Below are 20,759 nucleotides of genomic sequence, written 5' to 3'. Positions count from 1 at the left end.
AAGAACAATTTGCCTTGTTTACATTTTAAGAAAAAAACAGAGCCAAAATTTAAAATATTCCTATGGGGTCGAGGCTGGATCACATACTGAATTTCAGAGGGAAATAAAAAAAGGCCAGAGACAAAGTTTGGGTGCACCTTGGAGGCTTGTCCAATGATCACAATCTCTCCATTTCAGTGGCTTAAGATCATCCACATTTATTTTACACTCGCATAAGGTCCAGTTGATACAGGTGTGGGAGTAGCAATGGGAGGCGGCGGCTCCACGCAGTCACTTGGGGGCCCAGTGACGATTTTTACCACCAGGCAGCCAAGGGCATCCACACCAGGTGTGAAGAGAGGGTGGGGGCCCCCTCAGGTGGTTTAACAGGCCCAGCCTCATCACGTCCGCCCACACTCCTCCAGCTCACGGACTGCTTCCCTCCTGGCCACACCGCTCTACAGGACAGGCTGGTAATGGGAGCCTGGCCACGTGCTGACAGGAAAGGGAATGGAGTGTGACAAACAGCATGCCATTCTCTGCCACAATCTTGAGTCGCTGGTATGTTTCGAAAAGCTATTATTTTCAAGACATTTGTGGCATTCAGAGGATTCAGATCAGTTTTCCTTGTCACCAGGGGTTCCAGATGTTTTCTCCCAAAGTTTTCAATAATTCCTCCACCCTGGTTGACACTTGTCCGGTGTCACTATTCACACACATTCGTCTGACTAACGCGCACCCGAAACCTTCCCTCCCATCGTGCCCCGGCACGTTGGATGCCCCCCGTCGGAGTAGCACACCTCACAACAATAGTTACTCTTTGTAGAGGACCTCAGGTGCTATAGGTAGACACATTAGATACTATTTCATTAGGACATCAGGACAAACCCATAAAGTAACTGTTAATAACACTTTTATGAATGAGGAACGAGGCACAGAGATGAAATGCCAAATGACCAAGTCCATAGAGTTAATAATGGGCAAAAATGGCAAATGAACCTCAAATTTTCTAATTCCAAAGAGTTTCTACCCTGCTCTGATGTCCGCCAGCCACTACTCTCATTTGTTTTTCCTACAAATCATTCCTTCTCGCAACAGCTCCCCTCCCTTCTGTTCAGCTCCCTTTCCTCCTCTCTCCACTGAGTTATCTACCTATCTATCTACCTATCACTTCTCTGTTGAAAAGTCTCTGAAGGCTAACTGCCCTGGTGTTTCACAAGAGGCCTCGTCAGGCCTTTTGTGCTAGCTCTCACTTCTCCCCTCTGAGCCTACAACGTGACTCAATTCCACAAACGTTTGTAGCGTTCCTCCTGTAAGAAGTAATAATATTCACTGAGCTCATATCATGTGCCAGGCATTCTGCCAAAGGTTTTTCATGGAGTATCTGAATCAATCCTTATAACCGCTCTGTGGGGGCAGCTACTATTATCATCCCCATTTTACAGGTGGAACAATTGAGGCCCAGCTTGTCAGTCACAAGCTAATTTTGGAATTCAGGCCTTCAGTTTTCATCTTCAAAGTTGCTGTTACTCACAGTTTTGATATTCTCTATGGGGGCTGGGGGTGGGTGGGTAATGTTAGGGTAGAAGAATTATCCATGTGGGGTGAAGAAGTGCCCATTGGTGTTGGCAATTCTAAACCAAATGCAGTTTCTCTCCCTTGTTTTTCCCCCAAAGTACTTCAAGCACACCCTGATTAGGAGGGCTTCAGATAGAGCACGACATGGCCTCTTGTTTACATAGGCAATTGAACGCTCAAATTTGTTCAAAATTCTTTTTATGGCAAACTCTTTTCTGTGTAGTATAATTTTCGATAATTCTCAGTGGAGTGGTGAAATCGGATCGGCACATCACCTGTGTTTATTTTCTTTTCCCAGGCAATTCTGAAAGGGGTGTAAAAGATCTTTTTATTTTTTTTTTAATGTTAATCTTCAAAATTCTTCTGGGGCATATAATCCTGAAGTCAGCTTAACTGCAAACAATACTGAGTTTTCATTTTTTTTTAAGCAAACAAAAACAACCAGCAAAAAGATAATTTCCCAGTGTAAATCCCTTTCTGATCTCTTTTATATATAAAAATATTTTTTGGTTATTTTGCTTTTAGTCAAATGTGAATGTCCCGAAATGTTTTGAGAACTGAATTTTGAAGGGATGTAGGTTTTCTCTGCAACATAAGAAAATTATGTGGAATGCGGTTTGGAAGTACCATTCCATTTTTACCAATCTGTAATGTCATTTTAAGTTTGTTGCATTTTTAGGGCATGTGCTTACTAGAAAGGGCCATACTGGAAAGTATATCTAAATATAAAAGCAAATCTAATAACTTAATTTCTTAAAACAAAAACAAACAAAAAAAAGGAAACTGAAGCTGTCAAATGAGCACATTAATAAACCATCTATAAACCAAATTATCACATTTTAAAGGTGTCTTGAGCGCTCCGGTAACTTCTGGCATAAATATTACATAGATGTTTCTCATTGATTTAAACCAGTCGATTGATATGATGCCATATTTTATTATCTTTAATTCTTGTCTCCCTAGTACTGGAAAAAGTGAAATCTAATTATGTCTATAATCATGCATCTCTGTTACCTGTATGCTTTACAAAATTTGATTTAAAAGCAAACAAAAGCCTTGAAAATATCCACCTAAAAATCATCCATGGCCATTTTGTTTCAAGATTGAACCAGAATTTTCACCAACACCTCAAGATTTTTATTCCTTTGTTAGTGTTCTTATTTAAGTGAAATGAGTGAAAGATGGAGAACTGTCCTGAGACACTCCACGGAAAAGAATACTGAACAGGTCGATTTGCCAGAAAAACATCTGTTGTCAGAAAAGGAAGTCATCCCAGTTTGACTGTACATGAATCTCTTCCCTCTGCTCACTGATTCTAATGGCAGAAGCTTTCTTTTCCACAGGCAGTTTCTCTCCCAGCTCCAAGTGAAATTCCTTTCTTTCTCTGCCAGGGGCACTCCCTACCATCTGGGAACTTTCGCATCTAGTCTACGAGAAAATTAGAGGGTCTGATCTAATAATCTAATACTTCGTGTTTCTTACCTGCTTGAAATTCTTTGGACTTAAACATTTCATAGGTAAAGGTTTTTTTTTCCTTTTATTATATTTCAATGACAGTTGACATTCAACATTATATTAGTTTTAGGTGTACAGCACAGTGGTTAGACTGACAAAGGGAACCCCTTGACTAGTCTAGTACCCACCTGACACCATACACAGTTATCACAATATTACTGACTGTATCTCTTATGCTGTACTTACATCCCCCTGACTATGTTGGAACTGTCATAGGTAAGGTTTTAATGCACAAAACATGGTGGCAAAGCAGGAAGTCTAGAAGGGTCCAGGTGTCAATGAAAATAAAAATGTAAGTAAATAAACATCACTGCTTGTTGCATGTGTATAGTTATTTACTTATATTTGTGACAAGGTCACACTAACTACCATCCTTCTTTTAAACTTTCAAAATAGACGTTGTATGGAAAATGTCTTTCCAGACAGACATTGCCAAAGGGTCTGTTTGGACTGTTGGGGATGTGCCAACGAAAGTCTCAGTGGGATGACACTTGCTCTGTAGAAGTAACCAGAGAGAAACGAGAGTGGGGGGTGGGGGTGGGTGGAAAGTGAGGTTGTCTGATGGTCTGGCACACGTTTCTCGGTGACTGTATCCTGAAACTAGCAATTTCAGGACTGAAAGGAATTCCGCTGAGCTCGACCTGGAAGACAGCCGTGCAAGTTCTCAGGGAGCATCTCAGCAGGTTACACGGCTTCTTATGTTGTAGACCCTGGGATGGCGGATCCCTCTGAAAGGGCTTCTGAAATCTCAACTCCTTTGTCCTCTAATTGGCTGCATCAGTAAATTGCTGGTGGCGAGCTTTAAAGGTTACAGAACAGGAATAGGCTGCAGCTTTACGGGAAGGCAGGTGTGAGGCCATTAAACATTCACTGTACCCAGCGCTTTTAAGCCCACTGACCAATTACTTGGAATTTCACTTGGAGCAAGTAACACAAAACGTGGTTCCTACTGTGTCCGTGTGTATGTTTTAAATACGTCTGTGTAACATATACTATGATTCATCACGAAGAACAGTTATTTCTTTTCTTTTTCTCTTTCTCTCTCTCGCTCTCTTTTCTTTTTTTGGCTTGTTTACAATTTTTGAGATAACTATGCGTATCTTAACACATTGGAAAATGCTTTCTTTCAATCACTTCTTAGGAAAGATTAGTAAGAATTCATGACTGGACGGAGATCTGTAGCAGATGAGGCTTTTTCGATCCTAATGACTTGAGGAGTCTTTAAATCAAGGATCCATATGATCATTTCACTGGAATGAATCACTCCTGAAGTATCTGAGTTTCCTTTCTACCTCCTTTTACCTTTAATGCTTCTATGACCATAAATATAATTTATTGAAACATTCATGACAGAATTCCAGCCTAAGCATTCACTGGGCATCTACTATATCAGCACTGTTCTGAGAGTTACCATACAAAGAACAGAAGGAGTTTAAGACCTGCTTTTGGTTTTTGAGGCACCTGTACACTGAACATTAATTAGAAATAAGTACAAAGCAATATGTTATCCATTACCAAAATAATAAAATACATGTTCAGTGCTCCAAGAAGTCAGAGAGATGTGCAGACCAGATGATTGTGACAAGCTTCTGAGGGACAGGGGACTTACAGGAAGCCTGCGAGGATGGTTTTTAGTTAAATAGCATGAGATGAACAGGAATGAGGATGCCTGCAAGGGTAAATAACTTGAGAAATGGAATCCCTGAAGTCTCCTTTTTGTCAGCAAAGGGAGCAGGCTTCTTTTCAAAGCCAAGCTGGAGAATAAATAAAGCACTGTGGCTTTTTCATCATGGAAAGAAAAAAATTAAGGTACTTGGTTCATTTCTCTCATCGGCAGGGCTGCCTCGTGTTGTAAATCTTGGTCAAATTTTAGGGTTGGGAAATGTATGATTTGGAGACCTGTGAGTCTTTTGTAAAATAACTCTTGAAAGGACAGAAAAGAGAAGGCCATAGAAACCTGAAGTTGGCTGGAGTTCCCTGGAGGAAGTCTTGCTTGCCCGTGTACCCAAACTAGAGGCCAAAATAAGACTGGACAAAATAAGAAATGAATGGGAGCCAGCTTAAGTCATACTAGGGGATAAAGATATGAATCCTTCGAAAAGGACTGGGGTCTACTGCAATGAATGCACCTTTCCCCTTTTCCTCCCCCGTAGTTCACATCATTCATCTAAAAGAAAGGCCACCAAAAGACGAAAGACAAGTAGAATATTGTGAGTCTCCCTGGCTTTTCAATGGAGACCACAGAGTTGGCTGGATTCTAGGAGCAAGGCTGGAAGTTGTAGGAAAGAGTACACTGAGTCTTAGGAGGACCTTTCCTCTAAAAAAGTGAATGTCCACCTACAAATACAGGGTTTGGGGATGAGAGCTTCTGTTCTGCCGTGGAGTGAGGGCCAGGGTTTGGGCTTCCCCACAGCCCCTCCTTTCTAGAGTTCCTGTTTGGCCTGCTCATTAAGGGGCAGCAATGGGAGTGTATCATCAATCATTGGGTCAGAAGGAATGGATTTTGGATTTCTTAAACATGGCTCTAAATTGAAGGGATTTATTGGATTTTTTGGTTTTGTTTGTTGGCTTGGTGTGTTTATTGAATCTGATATCAAAAGGACACGAGTAGGAGGGATCAAATATTTCTGAAGAAAATGACAAACAAGCATTGGAGTTTTGCAGCCAATGCTCACTAAACTTTGGACCAAAACAACCCAAAGCCAATTCAATTAAGATTTGAAATCACCTACCCAGGAGAGGATGAATGCTCGGTCATATTTAAAATACGTTAAACAACTGTGTAATAACTCTAACAAATTATGTACAGTCAGAAATAAGCTAATAATTTAAACATTGCTCAGCTAACTTCATGTGCCCTACAGAATCTCCCTGAGTTAGGGTAATGAGCACCCCAAACATGACCTAAAATTTAAGATGAATTTAGAAGCTAGCATTTGAACCAGAGATTTGGAGCGTCTCAAACAAAGCACACAAGTCGAAACATTTAAAAAATATAACCCAAACACAACTTTGAAAGATATAGTTTGTGCATAGTTCAATAATTAGAGTTTCTATTTCTTGAGTATTTACTACTGTTTCCCTGAAAATAAGACCTAGCTAGACCATCAGCTCTAACGCATCTTTTGGAGCAAAAATTAATATAAGACCTGGTATTATATTATATTATATTATATTATATTATATTATATTATATTATATTATATTATATTATATTATATTAAGACCCAGTCTTATATTACATTAAAATAAGACTGGGTCTTATATTAATTTTTGCTCCAAAAGACGCATTAGAGCTGATGGTCTGGCTAGGTCTGATTTTCAGGGAAACACGGTAGAGCAAGTCATATGGCCAAGCCCAGTGTTCATGTGAGAAGAGGCTACACAAGGCCATGGGTACTGGGACATATGACTCATTGATTCATTCACTCAAGGGGAGCATTAGCATCTCAATTACAGCAATGATTCTTCCTTCTTTTCTGATCCAATCTGGTTACATGGTAGGTGTCCATGTAAAGGAAATAAACATCCAATGAGCTGATTATAAATGTTATGTTTTTGAGATGAGTCAATACATGTAGTCTCGGCCTACATGATATTATGTACATGTGGTATTTACACACCAGTTCTAAAAGGACTAGAGACTGGATTCAATGAAAAGCAGATATACAACTGAGCATGAAAAAGGCTCAAATGCCTTGAAAGCTAACTTTGTTGTTTTAATTGAATATCAAATTTAACATCGAGCTTCCTAGGAATCAAGGCAAAAATGGAGAAACACAATAGGTCACGTGCTCGTTATTACTTACCATGAGAAAGTCTTGGCACTGTTTTCAGGAGAGACCATTTTTTTCTTCTTTATAGCCACACAGAGCATCATACAGAACTGTGTCTTCCACGTAGCATTACTGAGAGTGGAGAAACCTTCTCCATGTATCCTGTGACAAAAACCAAAGGCGTAGCATTAAAGTGAGATTCGGGGACGATGTTTCTGACTTGGGATAAATCATGTGATGAAGGAATGCAGACTTCTGGTGTGTTAACGCAGTGAAGATAAAGAACTTTGAGTTGCTCAAGAAGTTATTCATGTAACATGAGACCATGGGGACATCCTCAGAGACACCTGGGCCACTTGCTGTTTGTCAAACACACCACCTGTGCCCCCCCCCCCCCCAGAGCTCTGGTCCTTCCTGTCTCCTCTCTCTAGAATGTTCCCACACACATCTGCATAGCTGCCTTCTCCCTCCCTTCATTCAGATCTCTACTTGAATGTCCCCTCACCAGAACCCTTCCCCGATTGCACAATCACAATCGGTGTCTCTCCCACCCCTCTCCTTGCTGATATCATGCTCTATTCACTCACCTGTTTTAGTTTCCCTTATGGCCATTGTCACCATTCAAGAACCACCACTGCAAATATTAACTGTTGTTCTCTTGCAAACAGTGTGACACATTGCCCACGGCGATGTCTCTGGATGAAGACTTAACCTCAGCCTTGTTGGAGCTCTGCTTGATAATGTTTAGGAAGGTACTTGGTGCATGGAATTTAAAACGAGGTGGAAGTGGGTCCACACCTCTTTTGCACAGTGTCGCCACTGCCTGTGTAGACTGGGTCTGCACAAGTAGTGAAGTAGGAAGACAGGAGCTGTGTTTCCAGGAGACATGCATCCAGTCCCAGCTCTGCCACTTGTTAGCTGGATGACTTTTGGTAACGTTGGGCCTCAGTTTTCTCAGAGGTGAAATGGGGACAATGGTCTGCCCAGTCACAACGAGGTTGCAAAGATTCAGTAACATAATGTACCCCAAGGACCGGCACACACTGTGAACTTTCTCTTTCTTGCCACATACATAGGAAAGAGGCAGGAGTTGACAAAGGAGAGATCTAGCTGTATTTTTTGAAGGCAATTTATTGGACTACCACAGGGATGTTTATTTTCTTAACTAGAGGTCACGAGACACGAAGACCACTAATGAATGAGATTGGTGGCTGGGGGAGCTGAAGGGTTTCCCAGCTTCTTCCAAATTTCTTCTTAGACTGAAGGGAAAGAAAAAAAAAGAAAAAGAAAAAAAAAGGTCCCCTGTAAATTTTATGACTGCAGTGTCAAAAGTCTTCTATCCAAATCACAGTAAATATTCTAATGAAGTCTGGAAAGAAAGCCATTTGTAATGGCTCGGGGCAGAGTATTAAGATAGCCTGTTTCTAGTTAGTCAGTCATTAGAGAGATCTAACGTGCATGGGGAATGGTTTCCTGTTCTAAGTGCTTTAAAACCAAGTTTTAGGAAACCTGCTTCCTGCCGGCTCATTTGGAGACAACAATGTGCCAACTGGTCAGACTTTTCAGATGGCCAAATGGTGGCCTCCTCAGCTACAATTTAGTTCAGCTGCAGCAGTCTCTACCAGGGAGAGAGCACTTTGCATCTCCAGAAGCCTGGTGAGAAGTAGACAGGTCCACAGCGGGAAGACATCTGGACTGGGGACCACTAGGGGTTGTCCTCTGCCTCATTTTAAGTGGTTCACGGTATGAATCAAAAACAGAAGGAGAATCTTCCAGCCCAGAGCCTGGACGCGTCAGTCTAGAATCAGACTGATGTGCCCCTGGGAAAGTGGTGGGTAACCCCCAGGTTTGGGAGGGGCAGGCCAGGTTTTGAGGGGAGAGGGAATTCTCGTGGCTACCTGATGTGTTGTGCATTAAAATGGGATTTTCCAAAACAAGGAAGTCCCATTAGGACTTCAATTAGGATGTAGATGAAAGTATTTACTAATCAAATCCATTTGTTTCTGTTTGTGTGTGAGATGAGGGTCAATACTGTATGTGGAAGCAGGAAATTGATGGATCCAGGAAGACCACACATTTCCCCACCTCTAGGAGACAGCCCCTAAACAGCTGCCCAAAGCAGAAAGGGAAATCCTTAGCCCCTAATCCACCATTGCTGCTTCAACCAGTAGAAGACCAAAAACACACCCACCTCTGGGGACCCTGTCATTCTCCGAGAGGGCACTTTTATATACACTTTCTTAACTAACTGTCAGAATAATGCAGTGAAAAACTACTTTTAGCTTCTCCCATGGTAAATTTTGGGGCCCTGGCTTCATCCACACATGACCTAGTTTCATTTGGGGCAGAATTCATCCCTTGACTTGGGCTCGGCCATGTCCTTACTTTGGCCAGTGGTATACAGTTGGAAGTGCCAGCTCCAGTTTTGAGCCTAGGTCTTACGAGGCCACACGTGTTTCTTCCTGCCCTCTTGCATTTCTGCCATCACCTTAGGAGGAACCAGCTAGTCTGCTGGTTCCAGGAGGGGTAAGCGACCCATACAAGTAGCAGAGCCACCCCTGCTAACCTGACACTGCAGTGAGAAGCAAAGCATCCACATCTAACCCCCAGAAATATGAGAACAAAGAGCTACTGTTTTAAGGCCCTGATCAGGGGGTTGTTTGTTATAGCACAATAGCTAACCAATACATTTCCATTTTACAGACAGAGCCAGTATGACTCAGAGATCTTAGTCGTGATTTTCTCAAGGCATAGGACTTATAGCTGGTCGAGTCAAGATTCAAAGTAAGTGATATTCAATTCTTAGCCCTTCCCAGGGACCCTCCTGATGGGCTAGCAATTTCCAGGAAGTTTCTCAAGATTTGGTATTTCTCTGCTTTTAAGACAGATTCCATTGTCATCTTTTTGAACAACGAAGGGGTAGAACTGATTTGCCAGCCAGCATTTTACTGCTCATAGATAAGAACAGGTAGGGAGAGAAGAGATACGGGACGTACCCACCTCATCCACTGCCTATAGGCCTGAATGAAGAATTTGTCTGTGTTCCCCTCACCCTATTTCTGCCGGGCCTTGGTATCGTTTCCTCCTTTCCACTTAAGTTGATTTCCAGTGACAAGTGTTTCATTTGAACAAGGGAAACATCATGTTTAAAAGTCTTCATAATCCAAAGGAACCAGTCTTCAGAAATGGCAGAATGTCAGGTAGGTTGTTAGGCAGCTGGGATGGAAGGTTTGGTCGGCGTAGGACACCTTAATCCAATGGCCACAGGTGGCCACTTGTCAGGCCCTGGTGGGTAGGTGCCTTGAGGATAGTCTCACAGATTGGGAGAGCTTTGGCTGAGGGTCAGGTGACCCACGCTGGAGGCCCATCTGTGCTTCTAATTCATTGTGTGAACTTGAAAGACTCACTCTCTGAACTTGCATTTCCCCAATTGTCAGAGGGGCTGTGAGGAAGGCATGCCCTTTGGACCCTTTCAGCTTCCTTGTGCCCTGATCCTGTCACTCACCACAATATCCCAGGATCCAGTCAGCGCCACAAATTCTGAGCTGAAGTCAAGTTTCCCCTTTCAGAACATCAGATCTGAACCTGTTATTTTCATGATGTGCTCTGAACAACCCAGGATTTCATGTCACTGGGTAGAGCATAGATATAATTTGGAAAAGAGGAGGGTTATAGGAAGTACAATAACAGTCCCCATTATTTATTTTTAAAGTCTTATTTAAAACGAGATTGTGCATTTAAAGTTGCATTTGATTGAACAACTGTCCTTTTTTTTAAAAAAAATTTTTTTTTTCCTTGACAAAAGCTATGAATTATTAATTTCTGTCATTGTTATTCACGGAACAAATGTAATTGCAAGTAAATGTCTGAAGTTAATGAAAAAATTAAGAAAAAAAGATTTCTTTATAAGAATTAATGAAACATTTCCACAAACCTCTTTGAAATCATGATTATGAAGCCTTGCAACGTTTCTTTGGAGCTGCATATCCAGAGCAAAGGGGTTTGAGCTTTTTCTTTCCCATGAAGGATGAAACATTTTATTACAATTGTGCCAGCTGTGGAAATTAACACACAAGGCTCCTAACCTAACCCTCTTAAATATTTCAGTTCTTCTTAAAACTATTTTTCATTTATTTTGAGCCATGGATGGGAGGTGACATCTTTCCATCTCGATATCCTAACCATTAATATTTTTATATTAACGTAACACAATGAAAAATGATGTTTTAATTTTGTAAATAGAAAGGGCCTACAGAGATTGGACCTCTGAATGAGGCTGGCATTTAGCTTCAAACCAGAGAACAGAAATAATTTGATGCCCCACCCATCAAACATGCTATGAGGTAGTCGTAACCAACACTTAGATGGAACCAGAAATAGTATTCTAATTCCATCTAGTCCCCAGCTCGCTCTCTTGAGGAGATTCCCCCACCCTCCCAAACCACGCAGCCCAACAATTTCATCCAGTGGTAGAAACCGCGAATTCAACACTGGAATACCTGGGTTCTGATTCTAGCTCTGTAGCTTATTAGTTTTGTGAGCCAGGGCACTGGCAAGTCCCTGCCCCTCTCAGAGTCCCATTTTACAGTAGTGATAACAGTATTTGTCCTGCTTCCCTCATAGGACTGGTGTGAGGGCTGGGTGAAATGAGGCCCATTGTCAACAATAAAATGCAAATATTAAAAAGCTACTTTCGTTTTTTGTCCTTTATTTCCATTCCTTTTGTCTCTCAGGGAATCCCAGCAGGCATTTTCAGCAGAGCAGTCCTGCGGCATCTGCATCCTGATGAAGGTTGGAAACCAGTCTATATTTTCCAGCATCCTTTGCAGTTCAGAGGTGCTATGTGATGGAATCTGCCCAACGGTCCATTAAACCTCCCATGTATGCTCCTCTCTCTTCCTCTTTTTCCAGACTGACGCCGAGTATCTAGTGGAGTACTTCAAGTTTTTGCAGATAGCAAAGTCACCAGAGGGTAGAAAACTGGGTACTTCAATCACCAGCTAGAGGGCCATTCTCTGAACACCTAATAGGACTCCAATATAAGAAACAAACATTTACTGTGTTAAACCACTGAGATTTGGGCCTGTTTGCTACGTCAGCGAGTGTGACTTACTCTTATTCATCGGAGTGAGCAGACCTCTGGAGAAGCTTGACTTCAGACAATGCACGTCAAAACTAAGTGAGTCATTTTTGCTGGGGTGATTTCAGAATCCTTTTTTCTAGGCTAATTGACCACCAAATTGTATGATATAAGGAGAGGTTTACGTTTGGAAAGCTCAGTCCCTGGGGGGTAACTGCTGAAATGGAGCAGATCCAAGAGGAATTTCTTGACAGGAAACCACCAGGGTGCCACCTCAGCGGTTACCCTGAGGCCCGCACACCACTTTGCCACCGACGCCTGGGGAAGGCCCGTGTGTGGTTTATGATTCTGAGCTTTGCAATGCAGGATCTTTTCTTTTCTTTTCTTTTCTATTGCCAGAGCAATATCAATGACCAAATAGGGGCAAAGGAGAACCATATTTTGAGTTCTTTCTTGCTCGTTCTTGCTCTCACTCTCTCTGCTCTCAGGCACTCATCTCCCAGATCTGAAGACTTTTTAAACATAAAAAAGCGATTAAGTGAAAAGGCACATTCCTATAATTTACCCAAATGTGCACATTTCAATCTGGGGATAACAGAGGCTCCAAATTACCCCCAGACCAACACACTATCCTTATTTAAGGAATCCTCTTAACTCTTACCCTGAAGTCTCCATAAATCTGCCTGATATATAGATGTCAGGCATTTTCTGGCAGTTGAAACATGAAACATGACATCAGCTGGAGGTTAAGTTACAACTCATAAAGACCATGTTTATTTGCTGGTTCTGTTTAAAAATTTTTTTCCAACTATCATTTTACTCAAATGGCCTCCTATTTTATGGGAAATCAAGTTAGAACTAATGACGGAAACCCTCTCTGCGCTCAGATAGACATGCAGGCTACGACTGTCTTCATTGGAACCAAATATTTAAATTAGTTAGAGCCCACTGTGAACTATTATTGTTCGATGTGTTGACAAAATGGTATCATGAGCTGACATAGAGACCTCTAATGCAGAGATGGGGAGAGAAATCCAAGAATCAAAGAGAGAGATGTTAAGAATTAGAGGAAGAAGCCAAAACGCAAGAAGGCAGCCGAGGTGAGGGCTGGTGGTGCCGCACCCCTCAGCAGCCCTCACCTCTCAAGGGTGCTCTCGGCCATTGGAATGAGAGCTATGGGCGTGCAGACAAAGAGAACACTGCTCACTGCACCCATCAGTCCATTACCCAGACTGCTGCTGGAGCAACGGACAAGAGACTCCATTTCCACACATCAGTGGCTGCTATGAGAAGAAATGCCTCTTGCTTAAGGGTCCCAGGGGACAAGAATAGCCATGATAAAAACTCAAGTCCTTACCATTAGCAACTCTGGTATTTACACATTGTGACTCCTCTCCCAATCCCTCCTCCAAAAAACCCCAACCAACCAACCAACCAACCAACCAAACAAACAAAAACACACACACACACAAAACCCAACTCAGAATACGGCTTTCTCAAGAACTTTGTATTCCCAGTGCTTAGCTCAAAATAGGTGTTCAATTAAATTTGTTGCATTAGATTTTGTCCATCCAACAAATCTCGGCATATGTGCAATGAGGCAGCTGCCTGAATCGTATTATTTTAGTAGTGTTGGGATTCTCCCTTGCTCCTTTCTCCTGAAATCCCCTTCCAAAAAGTCTGCCATTAGTGATTTAAAAAAACAAAAAAGCTTAGCACTTTATTTTAGTAGCACTGAAAAGTCCCCTTACCTTTCATAAATCCCACCACGATTCAGTGTCCTTTTCTTTGAAGGTCTCTGTTTCAGTAGAAATAATCCTGCAAGAAATGTTAAAAGGTGTTTTTTCCATCCTGTAGTGAATCAAATGGATTTTCTCCCTGCCTGCATTGAAGGGCCATCGTGCTGCCCTGATTGAGTAGTGGGACAAAAGTTCAGGAAATGAGGGCCAAGTCCAGGTTTTACTCAATCCTAGAATTCCTTATTCTAGCTGATCCACAAACTAACAAGTTTTCCAAAGGTGAAATTTCCCATCCACTGTAGAAAACCATCTAATATGTGGAGGGATTCCACACATTATCAGTGTTATTGTCTCAACATTGATTTGGGGTTCTAGTTTAGGGGTTAGCAAGCTTCGACTTAGAGGCCAAATCTAGCCCTCTGTTTGGTAAAGAAGAACAATGTTTTGTGATATGTGCACATCTGACGAAATCCAAGATCAGTGTGCGTAAAGGTTTGCTGGAAATCAGCCATGCTCACACATTTACTTATTGCCCGTAGCTGCTTTTGTAATTCAAGGGCAGAGGTGAGTATCTGCAAGAGAGACTATATGGTCTATAAAGCTTAAAATACGTACTATCTGGCCCTTTACAGAAAGTCTGTGAACCCCTGTCCTGACTGGGCATTTCGTAGCTTAAGAGACATAGTGTCTGTGGGGATTTTGCATTTCTAACCTTTATTGATGGGTGTAATTTTTTTAAAGCAAATCTCATTTTCCAGGTTGGGCACGTGTGTGTGTGTGTGTGTGTGTGTGTGTGTACATAACAGAAATTTTACAATTTTAACCATTTCAAGTGTACAATTTAGTGGCAGTAAGTACATTTACAAACTTACACAACCATCACCGCTAACCATTTCCAGAACATGTTTACTATCCCAAACAGAAATCCTGTACCCATGAAACACTAACTCCCCGTTTTCCCCTCCCCTCAGCCCTGGTAACCGTGATTCTAGTTTCTGTCTCTATGAATTTGCCTATCGTAGCAGCTCATGTAAGTGCAACCAGACAATACATGGCCTCGCGTGTCAGACTTCTTCCAGTTAGCACAATGTTCTCAAGGTCTGTCTATGTCGCACCAGATCTCATTTCTTTTGAAGACTGAGTATATTCTGCTGTACAGGCATACCGCTGAGTGTGCTTCCTCAGCCAGGGCTGTGCTCTGTGGCATGCGGCATCCATGAGACCCACAGGCAAAGGCCGCCATGCTCAGAGGGAGGGCAAGGCCCGGGATGAAGGTCTCCGTTTCTGGATGTAGCCACCTCCATCCACACTGGAATAAGCTCAGGTAGTTCAAAGAATCCTTTGGTCTAAGCACTCACCCCTCTGTGTGTTTCCAGTGCCTCTGGGAGTAAGCAGGTGATGGGGGCTCTTTAGGCATTTTCCCAGGTGTAGAGAACATCTAGGGGCCTCAGTGCTTTCTTCCCAGAGAAGTTTCTGCGAAATGTCTCAGATAGACACGACTTTTCATCAATTTCCTCTACTTAAGCCCTCTGAGTATGTGCGAAAAATACAACCTTACATGCTGGCGGTGACTGGATGGGTGCATTGGGTATATGCTACCAAACTGTCATACTTTGCATTAAAATGATGGAAACAAGAAAAGTGATAACAAAAAGCACCATTCTTTAAACAACGTTTATTGAGTACCTTAGTTACCGCACTAGACTCTGAGAATAAAATGATAAAATATATCCCATAACATTAAGAAACTTGAGTCTAGTGTGATGGTTCCAAAACTGCGTGCCGAGGCACCCAGGGTGCCACAGTGAATTCACAGGGATGCTGCCTGACGTTTTACATTTTTGAGGAAAACACAGTAACATGTGTCAGACACTGTGCAAACTACTAGCTCGAGATCCCTCACAGTTTCGACATTAGATCTACATTTCTGCTACATTTCTTTCAATGACGCCCTATTTTTGTGCAGCTCGGTTTTCGGTGGTTGCTGTGTTAAAAAGCGAGAACCATATAAAAATCAACATGGAACAGGAAATGAGGGTGGCAGGGTCCGATCTGATCCCAAGGCTGGAGAAACTGCAGGTCCTCACCTCACATCCTGCGAGAAAATAATTGCAGGTATTTGATTCGAGAATCAAATGAACATAATGTTTTTTCTTTCAATTTATGTGTTGTTTTATGCCGACTAAGTTGTTAGGACATACATACTTACGCTGTTTGGACCTGACTACTTAATAAACAGAAGTGGTAGGTGTTTCTCTTGAACTAGGAGCACCCTGAAAAAACCGACTGAGCCACGAAGGGTGCTTGCTATGAATCAAGAATATTGGTGAAACTCTGATCTTGTGTCTCAGGTACGCTACTCATTATGAATCAGAACAGTTTTTAAATTAAACAAAAACAAAAGACAAAGGCTAATGGTATGTAAACAATTCAGCAACAAGCAGTGTTGCTGCCATTATAATTCAAGGGTAATCAATGTGATGCCATCTGCATTAATAACACAGAGTCAATATGCACAAACTTTTAATATAAGCCTAATTATGAGTGTCTCTTTGCATGAAACTAAAAATATTGGAAATGCTGACAGTGGGGCGGTGCCCTTGGATCAAAACTCCTGTGGAAGTCAATAATCTATTATGATTTTCATTTTGCACAAGTGGTGCTATTATTTCAAAAGGTCTCGAAAATCAATTTGGCATTCAGTATATCTGTGTAATAATGACATCCTAATTAAAAATCCCAGTCTGAGTAGGACAAAGCATGAGGTTAAATCTCTAATCAATGAACAGCAAGTCCAGAAGTTATAGATGCAATAACCCTTTTGAACGAACTTTACTACTTTTTCTCAGACTTGGTCTGCCTTTCTCCCTGCAATTTTGGGAGCCTTTTCTGTGTGGAAACCTATCTGAGGAAGCAGAGACAATTTGGTGCAACAAGCACATAAATTAAAGCAAGAAACATCAAAGAAAAATATCTTCAGGATTGTGTGGGTTCCTTTTTAATTGGAATTTATAATTGCTCCTAATTATAGGACATATTTTAAATGTTACTTTGAGGGGCTGAGGGAGGAGGTGGAGCCCTGTCCACTCCGGCCACATAAGCTATAACCTTGACATTTTAATTAAACATTTATTTTGAAATATGTAAAAGGGATGTACATACTCAGTGAAGCATATCATTGATTGTTGAATTCGCCCACGAGGAAAAAAATGGTACACAATTTTAAAAAATAATCAACTTTTCGAGGGAACTGGAGAAATTTTGAAGAGTGGAAGCAACAAAACGTCACCTCTGTGAACACATTAAGGTTTTCTGACCCTTTCTTCTAGCCAGTCTCTTCTGCATAGCAATCCAGTGTCAGTGACAGCATCAGAGGGAGGTGGGCGCTCTGCTGATTTATGGGCCTCACACACCCATCATGCAGATAAAAAGGGAGGTCAGAGAAAGGTCAAGAGTCTTCTCTTTGCAAGGGGTGTCTGGTGCCCTATTACCTGGCTGCAGGGGGATGAGGAAAACAATCCCTTAAGTCGCCTTCTCGTGAGCTACCTTGCTCTTTGATGCTTCAATAAATTAACAATTTAGGACAGAAATTATAGGACAGAAGGGACAAAACCGTCTTCCAAACTTTGCCATCACAGATGAGCTGGAGTTCCGATGAGATGAAATGTACAGAGGGAATCCAGCAGTTGGGAAAAGTGCCTCATGGATCTCTCCTGGGGGGAATGCAGAACCCCACTGCTCTCCCCAGGTTCAAACATTGTCATCTTTCAGAATCTTAGGTCCTATCCAAGGCTAACAACGGGGAGGAGCAACGAGCCTCCTAAAATAAAATCTCAATGAGGTTCAAGAGAAGGCTGGGTGGTGAAAAGGGAGCTTTGCCACCTCGGAGGCTGGGATGCCAGACCTTACACTGGCCGTCCTGGGCTCTGGGCCCTGGGGACTCTGCATGGCGGGCAAAGATGCCAAGTCACGGTGTAAGTGCTCCAGCCAAAGTTGGAGGGAATGCCCTGACCGTCAGGCTCCACCGTCCACTGAAGGACCTACCGCCAAGGGCGAGATCTGAACTAGAGGATGTGGTAGCCACCGGACGAAGAGGCTGGCCCAAGCCCATCAGGTCGTGGAGGGCACCACGTGCGTCAGCCTTGGCTGCACCAGTGAGGGGAAGGTTGCCTCTCCCACATAAGATGTAGGGCCCTGGCTTTACCCTGTTTGTCTGCTGGGCCACCCACTTCCAAGGGGACTGTATCAGTGGCGTCCTCCAGCCCAAGACGGCCTCTGAGTTATGTCAGTGCAGAGGGTGTGGCCAGGACTAGGGAATGCTTGGGGTGGTCATGTGAGAGGTGATGCCAGAGAAGAGTAAGAGGGAAATGTGATGAAGCTGCTTAAAGGGCCATGTGAAGGAGAGGTGACCACGTTCTCTTGGCTCCACATCGGTAAAGCAGATAAATCACATTGGTCTAAAATCCCAGAGCCGAAAGTCTGAGTAGGAAGGGTGCTGGTGGAGTGGGGGGAGAGTGAAGACTGCCCTCTGCACACCATCCTACTTTCTATACTCGGTTTATCACAGCTCTTCGAAAGGGACGCGGTCTCCGAGTTGGAGGCACAGGAAACACGGGGAATGCCTACTCTTCGGGGCTGTTGAAGGCTGGCCCTTTGAGTGACAGCAAACAGAACGGTGTTTCCCACTTCCTGCTGTCAACGGCTCACCACAGGCCATCCTCGCCCGCCGCACGCAGGGTACTGGGACACTCACTAATAGCCACCATGGGCTTGCTGCCTTCTAGGATTACTCCATGTCCACTGGCACTGGGCACGAGTTCCTGACCACACTCTGCCTCCCGACTTTGCCTACAGAGCGTGGAGATGTCCCCTGGGAAAGAGGAAAAGCAGAGTGGTTGCTGTCTCCTCCATTCCTGTTGTCTTTATGGCCCCCTCCTGTCTCACGCATGGAAGGTTGGAGTCAGTGGAAAAACACTCCCAGTGAGACTGCAGGGTGGGGGCACGCCCCTCTGCTGCAGGCTCAACACTCACCCTGTGTCTAGGATTCGACCGTATTTCCTCCACACACCTCAACCTAATTTCCTGTGGATTTCAGATCATCTTTTATTTCCAATTATGCTGCTGTTCACATTATCGATTTGGAGGATACAAATGTTGAATGAAAAGAGAGAGAGAAGAAAGGGAGGGGGAGAAGAATTCCATTTTGCCTGAAGGATAAGATACTCGAAATGCCACCCCACACAGCATCTCCGAAGCATTCATCAACGTGGCAGAGGCTGGCTCAATTATCTTTGTGTCAGATGATTATCTGAGAGCTTAATTTAATCTCCATTATCCTCCCCCGTCATATTTCAATTAAATCTGCTATCAGAGTGTTAACACGTCTTTGATCCTGCTATTTCTTCAGTTAATTTTCCACTAAGAGGTGCTGGAGAGTAACAGATGTCATAATTATGCAATTATTAAGTGTATTTGACACTCATTCTCTCAGGATTTTTGTGGTTGGGGTAGGAGCGTTGGAAAATTAATCTGATGACAATATGCTTCCGTTGTGATCCGTAACACTACTGCAGGCTGGGGGACGGTCCTCCCGCTGTGTCACCGGCGTCCGCCAAGAAAGATGAAGGATTAACTGATTGTGCGTCAGATTTGTTTCACTTTTGTACATCTGGTAAATTGGATGAGTTCATTAGGCGAGCAGAAGTTCAGAGACAGGTTTTTCTCCCCCTCCCGCCCCCCAAGACCTCAGAAAATACAGCAAGTACATGTCAGGCTATAGCATGAAGTTACAATGGTAGTGTTAACAGTGGTTAATTTTCACTTAAAAATCTTGGGTTTTAGTTGGGAACTGGTTAACTGTATGACTTTGGTTATGTCACATTTTCTCTCTCAGCTTCGTTTCCATGAGGAATGAACAGGCTTGACTGTAGTTTACCTCCTCCCCCAGCTCTGCTGCCTTGTAAAAATAACTAAAACCTGTTTTATAGATAGATGATATAGATAGATGACAGATAGATAAATAGATAGATATAGATAGATAGATGATAGATATCTCTCTATATAAATGATATGGATATATACATAGACATATATCTGTATATGTATGATATGGAAATATATATTTATGCAGCATACAAATTTATACATTTATATATGTATTTAAAAAGTTTAAATATTTTTGCATAATATTTATGCTTTATAAATATATGTAAATACATATACATATATATATTACTCCATATCATCTATATACGTAGTTACTTAAATCTTAAGGTCTGTTAGATTTGAGGTCTGAAAAGCTGTCTCTGTTGATCTTTGGGTCTGTAATACACAGTCTAAAACCAAAGGCGAATCAGGACTTCAAATCCTGGTTCTGACATGTCTGTGTGACCTTAGGCACATTGCCTTCCCACTCTGAGCTTCAATTGCCTCCTGTGTAAAATGAGTATGGAATGATGAAACCTAGTTCAGAAGATTGTTCAGGTGATTAAATCAAATATTGTATCTGTCACCATCCATTTGTATTTATATATCTGGTTCATGTCTAGGAAAGGAGCTGAAAATACATAAGGGGAGTTGACGTTAGGAGTGGATATACAGATTGGATGAGTGTAGGTATTTTTGAAAGCTTTTTTTTGGGATCACATAAGGTGTTCCATAGTACTAAAGAACACTGGTGTGTCCATGAGGACTTAAGAGACCATTCAGATGGAGCCCCTTCCTTAAGGACAAAGAAACCCCAGCCCAGAGGGCACCTACCCAAGCACATTGCCTGCTGATGACATAATAGAGCCAAGAACCCAGCTCTCCCTGCTCCCAGTCTGGGGTCTTTCCTCTTTGCACTTGGCCTTTTCATCCACATGCATCAGCTTTACATGAACTCTGAGTGCCAGTCTGCTACAGTCATTCTCAGATCTTCTTCTGCTCTTCATCAAACCCGGACTCTTCTGCCTTTCCCCTCCCCTAGTGCTACCCAAGTGGACAGAAGGTAAACAATGGGTTATCTTCAACCCAAATGACAGACTTGGAGTGTTGTCTAGAACTCCTCATTCAGTGGAAATCCTATCTGGAAGACAAACAGGTCAAATGAGA

The 20,759-nt window shown here is 42.5% G+C and overlaps 1 long non-coding RNA gene across 2 annotated transcripts in view; it reads right to left on the bottom strand.

Annotated features, from left to right (window-relative positions):
* The window catches only part of LOC109447697 (uncharacterized), a 64,535-nt gene that overhangs the window by 3,857 nt on the left and 39,919 nt on the right, over nucleotides 1-20,759 (bottom strand). Inside the window, exons 3-5 of one of the 2 annotated variants that reach the window (XR_012490191.1) lie at nucleotides 13,680-13,746; nucleotides 6,882-7,010; nucleotides 189-474 (exon numbers count right to left, since the gene is read on the bottom strand). This is a non-coding gene — a long non-coding RNA (uncharacterized LOC109447697). Of the gene's footprint in view, nucleotides 1-188; nucleotides 475-6,881; nucleotides 7,011-13,679; nucleotides 13,747-20,759 lie in introns of those variants that run through there. The other variant, XR_002137399.2, reaches the window with a different exon arrangement.

This window comes from Rhinolophus sinicus, linkage group LG11 (assembly GCF_036562045.2).
Source record: "Rhinolophus sinicus isolate RSC01 linkage group LG11, ASM3656204v1, whole genome shotgun sequence".
Lineage (NCBI taxonomy): Eukaryota > Metazoa > Chordata > Mammalia > Chiroptera > Rhinolophidae > Rhinolophus > Rhinolophus sinicus.
This window is presented reverse-complemented; position numbering and strand designations above follow the sequence as displayed.